This window comes from Palaemon carinicauda, chromosome 15 (genome assembly GCF_036898095.1).
Source record: "Palaemon carinicauda isolate YSFRI2023 chromosome 15, ASM3689809v2, whole genome shotgun sequence".
Classification (NCBI taxonomy): Eukaryota; Metazoa; Arthropoda; class Malacostraca; order Decapoda; family Palaemonidae; genus Palaemon; species Palaemon carinicauda.
Genome location: NC_090739.1, coordinates 51,760,388 through 51,767,867, shown reverse-complemented (window position 1 = coordinate 51,767,867; position 7,480 = coordinate 51,760,388).

Here is a 7,480-nt window from a genome sequence, read left to right as displayed (position 1 = left end):
ACCTGGACAGAGATTTCGTCTCGTAGGAGGTGATTGACGGGATACGAATTCGGGAAAGAAAAAGGGGAGCCGCTCCCAAGGCTTCCCTATCCCCCGATTCGTATGCGTGCCTGGCGCCATCTGTATTCCTTTTTGCGTAGCTTAACAACTCTGTGTTTTTTCCTGTTTTTCTCGCAAATCTTGGATTTATTCGACTTTTCATGGCTTCTTCGTCTTCGTCGGCCTCTGATAAGTTGAGTATAGTGTCTGTTATGTATAAATGTAGGCTCTTGGTAAAATTTTGAGTGATTAATAGGATTAATCTTTGATACAAGAGCCGTAGCCTACCAGAGGTGTCCTGGACACTGTCGCTCGCTAGGTATAAATTAGTTAGTCAGAGCGACATTCCTGGTTGTTTTGCTTTAATAAATTTTAGCTATTTAGCATTACATAGGATTTCCTTTCGTGCTTAGTATTATTTGGCGAAGTATTCGCCATTCTGGCCTACGCTAGGCCATGTAGCCTAGTCGTTTGGTCCTAGTACTTCATGCATGATTTTGGTTTTTCCGAGTGTAATTAAAATTTTATTGAAGCTTTAGGCTATATTTTATACATTTTAGACTGTGTGGAATATTTCCAAGATTGTATACGTGTGAGTTTCGGTGAATTAGGTAATCGATTCTCTTGGTGCCTAGGCTAATTGCTTATGGAGCCTTAGTATACTTTATCATACTCCCCGGTTGCTTTCTTTTCTTCGGAGAAGGTATGCAATCCCTTTCCCTTTGTTTAAGCCTTGGGCTTATCCCTAAGTGGTTTTTTCCGAATTTATTTTCGATAAAACTATACTAGGGTGTTACTGTACCTTCCTGTTCCTGTAGTTATGGTTCAAGAGGGACAGAACAACAGAGTTTTTAGTCTGAGTCTGTGTTGTCTGGCTTGGGGCAGAGTCCCCCTCGCTGACCTAACACATACAAAGGGAGCTTAGCTCCCTTAGGTCACTACCGAAGGTTTCTGTAGTTATGATTCCTTCTTTTGTGATCGACCAGACTAAGTCCTGTTGCTGTTCTCGGGGGAGGATAAGTTCTTCCCTTGGGAGTAGCAACGCCTTCCTTGCTTTGGTGCTCTGGAAGCTGGCAAGTATTGCTGGCCTTTTCCCTTAGATCTCCCTTAGGCTAAGATAAGTTTCTTGGCTGCGGGTGATCTGTCACTAAAGCAAGGTTGGCAGGACCCTCTTGTCCCTTCCCCCTCTATCTCCGTAATGGCCTAGCCATTACTGTACTGTATCTTGCCGGCCGGCAGAGCTGGCCGGCAGGGGTCTTACTGTACTGTACGTCGTTCTACTTCTGGACCTAGTATAGGTTGGGATGTGGAATTGACTCAGCCCATTGCCGGCCGGCAGAGCTGCTGGCCGGCAAGGGTCTTATGTTTTCGAGTGCTGCCCAGACCTCTCTTGGTCCCTCATCCATGCCTGCCGGCAGAGCCGGACGGCATTGGTCAAAGAAGCCTGAATTAGTTTCTCCCCTTCCTTATATGCACTCTTTCGGTTGCCGGGCTTGGAGGTAGTGTACACTCTTATCCCGGCATCCATTCTATTTTCTTCTAGTGCTGTACCTGTCCCGGCTGCCGGCCTATGAGGCCGGCAGCCGGGCAGGTGTAGTTCTCTGGTTCTTTTGCTGCCGGCTGGCATCGGTCTTGTACCTTTGCCGGCCGGCTTATGTCAGTCCTTGTCTGCCGGTCACCAAGAGTGTGGCCGGCAGCTGGGTACTACCTTGTGTAGTTGCTGGGCGGCAGCCATTGCCGGCCAACACTGGCTGTTACCGGCCGGCAGTTGCTGCCGACCGGCACAGGCATTTGAACCAGAGTGCTGCCGCCCTATAGCTGTTAAGTAGTATACTTTAAAGCTAGTTGTGGTGTGTGCCGGCCGGCAAAGGCAGGCCGGCACACATCCCCCTATACTGTACTAGTATTCTTCTGTATAGCATATACAGTAAGAAGAAAACTATAGTAAAGGTTTTGGTACAGCACTGTATCTTCTAACACTATTGTGTTTTCTTGCACATCCCTTTGCTGTTGCCCTCAGATAGGAAGCTGAGTTCTTCCCTGTCTATTATCCAGGATTTTAAAATCATTGCTTAGGTGTGAGCTCCACCTGTTTCCTCTGGAAACCTTGCATTGGTTACTCTAGAAGAGATAAACCATTTTTGATTTTATTATCTGGAAGGCTGCAACAATGGGTTGTGAGGGAAACACAAGTGTGTGTCTTTCCTTTCTGAATTGTTATGCTATACTTGGCATATCCAGTGATACATAGTTCACTTGATACTCATGGAAATTTCTTCTCTTTACAGAAGGACACTCCGAAGTGGGGAAGTGCTTTCTGCAATGTCAGCAGCAAGAACCTCTGCGGACATGAGTTTTGTAGGAGACACGCAGCATACGCTGTCTCTAAGGATGATCTCCGGTATTGGGACCCTCAGGTATGTACTGTGTGCACTAACCTGATTAATGAGACATTTAAATAGCTAGGAAGAAGCTTCGTACCTGGGTAAGGGGCTTCCAAAAGAACACTTCTGGCCCTTATCTTCCAAGTGAGAAGATGAGGGCGTATCTTTTCCCTAAGGAATCAGCTGATGCAGTGATTCCCCAGCCTCAAGAGGAGATCCCCTAAGTTCAGATCCAGGTGGATGCTGAAGTCGCGGTCGCGATGCAAGACATCCAGCTAAATGACAGGATATCTGATGTGGACGGGTGTCAGGAGGAAGACCTCCTGGCAGAAGCCCAGGATGAAGTTCAAGCCCCTCTACATCGGCCGGTCTCCCAGTAGAGCTGGGACAGGCCCTCTCTTCTATTGTTGGAATGATCCAACAAATGCAGAAGGAGAATCAGGAGAAGGCGGCTGCAATGGAACTGCGAATGCAGTGCCTTGCAGAATCACATGGGCCTCAGAAAAAGCTCAATGTGAAAGACCTTCCCTTGTGCTCAGATGCTAACCCATGGAGGTATGCTGAGCACATGCCGATGACGACTGGAAAGATCGTCATCTCGGATAAGCTGGGCTCAGTTCCCCTGGAGGGTGGAATTCTGGCCCAGCAAGGCATCATATCCGGACTGTTATGTCCGGCTGAGGAAGGAACCAGCTTCAAAGGAGGAGACAGAGCCGAAGGAGGTCATAGTGATGGACCATGCTAAGGCTCAAGCTCTACTTTCATCCTCGATGAGAGAGAGGGGCTTCTCTAACTCAAAGGTAGCTGCATTGAATAGGAAGCTCCCTTCCTTTGTGTCCTCGCCTACTAGAGCCTTCCCCCTTTTACAGAAAGGGTTTCTGGCTGTACTAAAAGCAATCGAGGCCGGCAAGTCTTGCCCCTCCCTAGAGGAGTGTAAACCCTTGTCGCTGGCCCTGCCTATGGACCAAAAAGACTGGAAGGACGTCCATCTTACGTTCTCAGTGGGAAAGTTGGAGGCTGATATTGCCGGACGTCAGTTCGGCAAGGACCTCCCTAAGCTGTCTGACTTTCTTTTGCGAAGTGAGTTCGATACAAAAGAAAGACTGACTGCCTCAATGTCTCTTCAGACTACTCTCGAGACGATGGCAAGTGACCCCAAGGTCCATGAAATGTTCATGGTAGTGGCCAAGCCTCATCTGGCCACAGTGACGAAGGACCTTTATGGCTTCGTCAAGGCAAGGAGAGCTTGTAGGGAGTTCGTGTTTACCTCGGCTACGGTGAGGCACGAGCTAAAGAAACTAATCTCCTCCAACATTTGGGGAAAAGACCTTTTTCCCTACCGACTTGGTCAAAGAAGTCTTTGATAAAGCCGCCTTGGAGAATAGAAACCTTCTCCAGAAGTGGGGCCTGGCTATCAAAAGAAAGTCTTCCCCGGATGAGGGTCCTCAACCAAAGAGGAAGACTATGAGGACTAGGCTACCGTCTCGGCCAGCCAAGCCTCTTAGACAGCAACAGCAACTGCAATTGCCATTGCCCCCAGTGCCCCAGATCGTGGCACAAACCCCGACCACCTTTCAGTGGGTACCCCAGGCCGTGTCGACACAGTCCACGGCATTCACCCCAGCGTTCGAAGGGCAGTCTACTTCCTTTCAAGCAAAGCCTAGAGGAGCAGCCAGAGGCTCGTCTAGACGCCCCTCAAGGGGAAGGGGATTCAGGAGTGGTCGTGGTCAGGAAGGCAAGACCTCAGGACGGCAGTCCAAGTGAGGTGATACCGGTAGGAGGGAGACTTCTGAAATTTCGGGATCGGTGGACCTTCGATCCCTGGGCCCACAGCCTACTCAAGAATGGACTGGGCGGGAGCTGGTACAGCACTCCACCCCCGTACCTTCGGTTTTTCCAACACTCCACCCCCGTTATGGAGGAGTACGTTCAAGAACGGTTGGAGAAAAAGGGTGAAGCCCATCAATTTCTAAGGGAGGCTGTTTTGTGTTCCCAAGAAAGACTCGGAAAAGCTCAGAGTCATTCTGGACTTGTTGCCACTTAATAAGTTCATAGTGAATTGCAAATTCAAAATGCTAACACTGCAACACATAAGGACCTTACTGCCCAAGAGGGCATATTCCGTCTCTATAGACTTGTCAGACGCCTACTGGCACATTCCAATTAGCCATCGACTCTCCCCCTACCTAGGGTTCAGGCTACAACGAAGACTATACGCCTTCGGAGCCATGCCATTCGGGCTAAACATAGCCCCAAGGATTTTTACGAAGCTTGCGAGCGTAGCTCTCAAACAATTTCGCCTAAAGGGAATTCAGGTAGTAGCCTACCTGGACGACTGGTTGGTGTGGGCAGCATCCGAGACAGAATGCTTGCAAGCTTCCAGTCAAGTGATCCAGTTCCTAGAGTACCTAGGCTTCAAGATCAACAGAAAAAGTCTCGACTTTCTCCATCTCAAAAGTTCCAGTGGCTAAGATCCACTGGGACCTTTTGTCACACCGTTTCTCCACCCCGGCGAAGAAAAGGAAGGAGATAGCGGGTTCTGTCAAGAGACTTCAAGATTCCGAAAGGATATCAAGACACGAGCAGGAGGGAGTACTGCGCTCTCTCCAGTTTGCTTCGGTGACAGACCCAGTGCTAAGAGCACAGCTAAAGGATGCAATCGGAGTTTGGAGAAGTTATGCATCAAACGCGTGAAGAGATCTGAGAAGACCAGCCGCTTCGGCTAAGTACTCTTCTCAGGCCTTGGTCCCAAGCCAGACATCTAAAGAAGTCAGGTTCTTCTTCAGCCACCTCCCCCGTCGGTGACGATTCACTCAGACGCCTCAAAGGAGGGATGGGGAGGTCACTCTCATCGGAAAAAAGTCCGGGGGACTTGGTCCAGGCTATTCAAGACCTTTCTCATAAAACTTTCTAGAAGCTAGGGCAGTGCTCCTTACCTTAAAGAAAGTCTCCCCGCGTCATTCGTTCCACATAAAGTGGTAATAGACAGCGAGGTAGTTGTAAGATACTTGAATCGACAAGGATCGAGGTCACCACCTCTCAACCAGGTGATGTTGGCCGTCTTCCGATTGGCGGAAAAGAAGAAGTGGTACCTGTCGGCAGTTCACCTTCAAGGAGTCCGCAATGTGACAGCGGACGCTCTATCCAGGTTCACACCGATAGAGTCGGAATGGTCCTTAGACGCAGGATCATTCTCCTTCATTCTGAATCAGTCCCAGAACTGCAGATAGACCTCTTTGCGACGAAAGACAACAAGAAGTTGCCCCTGTACGTGCCCCGTACGAGGACCCCTTAGCGGAAGCAGTGGACGCGATGTCCCTCGACTGGAACAGATGGTCCAAGATTTATCTGTTCCCTCCTCACAACCTTCTGTTGAGGGTCCTCAACAAACTGAGATCCTTCAAAGGGTAGCGGCAATAGTGGCCCACAAGTGGCCGAACAGCGTGTGGTTCCTCCTGGCATTGGAACTGTAGCTGAAGTTTGTACCACTACCAGATCCAGTTCTGACCCAGCGAGTCCAGAAGTCAACTGTCTGCGCTTCATTACAGAAAACCCGGACCCTGCAGTTCATGATTTTCTCTCCCTAGCGGTGAGAAAGCGTTTCGGGATTTCGAAAGCCAGTATAGACTTCCTTGAGGAATATAAATGCAAATCTACTAGAAGGCAATATGAGTCATCTTGGAGAAAATGGGTGGCCTTTTGTCAAGGCGAAGATTCCGCAGGAGATCTTGACAGACTTCTGCTTATCTTTTTTCCCCACCTCCATGGTCAAGGGTTGGTCTGCTTTGACAAGACCCATTCTATATGCCTTCCAGGTCGACCTAGGTAACGAGATCTTTAATAAAGTCCCGAAAGCCTGTGCTAGGCTCAGACCTTCAGCACCCCCAAAGCCTATTTCATGGTCTTTAGACAAGTTCTTCATTTCGCTTCTCTGTTGAGCAATGAAGAGTGTGCGTTAAAGGATTTGACACAAAAAGTTATTTTCCTATTTTGCACTCACGTCCGGGGCCAGGGTTAGTGAGATTGTAGCCTCTCGAGAGAGGCAGGTCGTGTTCAGTTCCTGGATGGGGAAGAACTGAACCTGTTTCCGGATCCTACGTTTCTCGCCAAGAATGAGTTACCCACCAACAGGTGGGGTCCCTGGAGAATCTGCCCTCTGAAAGAAGATGCATCTCTATGTCCAGTAGAATGCCTAAAGGTCTATCTTCATAGAACTTCAGACTTCAAGGGTGGTCAACTATTCAGGGGAGAAACATCAGGCTCAAATTTATCTCTGAATCAACTCAGAGCGAAAATCACATATTTTATTCGCAGAGCGGATCCTGACATTACACCCGCAGGTCACGATCCGAGGAAAGTTGCCTCATTCTTACATTTCTTTAATTGTATGGATTTTGAACATCTCCGTTCATACACTGGCTGGAAGTCTTCCAGAGTGTTCTTTCGCCACTATGCGAAGCAAGTAGAGGAACTAAAAGAGATCTGTGGTAGCAGTGGGTCGCGGTGTTAACCCTACTGTTTAACTCTGCGAGGAACAGTGGTCTTAATTGGGACGATTAATTCCAGGGTGAGTGTGTAGTTACATACTGAGCTACAAACTAAGTGAGGGCACTGTGTTGCCCATCCAGACTGTTCCATTTCCGAAGGTGAACCTAGCATAAGTGCAGACATGTGTGCCGAGCGTTTCTAACGCTAATGTCATTGATTTGTAATACAGGCTTTTATGACTTTGATACCTTGGTATCTTAAAAGTGGCATCTAATGTTTTTTCTTTCAGACAAACAAGCTCTGTTTACTATCATACTTATGCTTAAAGTTTTGGGTTATCCTCTTCTTATATATATATATATATATATATATATATATGTGGTTAACCTGTCTATTTATTGCCTGTCAATAATCTGGTTCTTGAGAACCTTGCGTCTCCTTCACCTGTGTCAATTTATTGGTATAATTGAGCATTCATTCTATGTACCTTATCTGGGATAATTCTAATAGAATTGTTCCTTAATGCAAGCTATGTTGCATTGGTTTTCCTCCTATGCGGATATAAAACC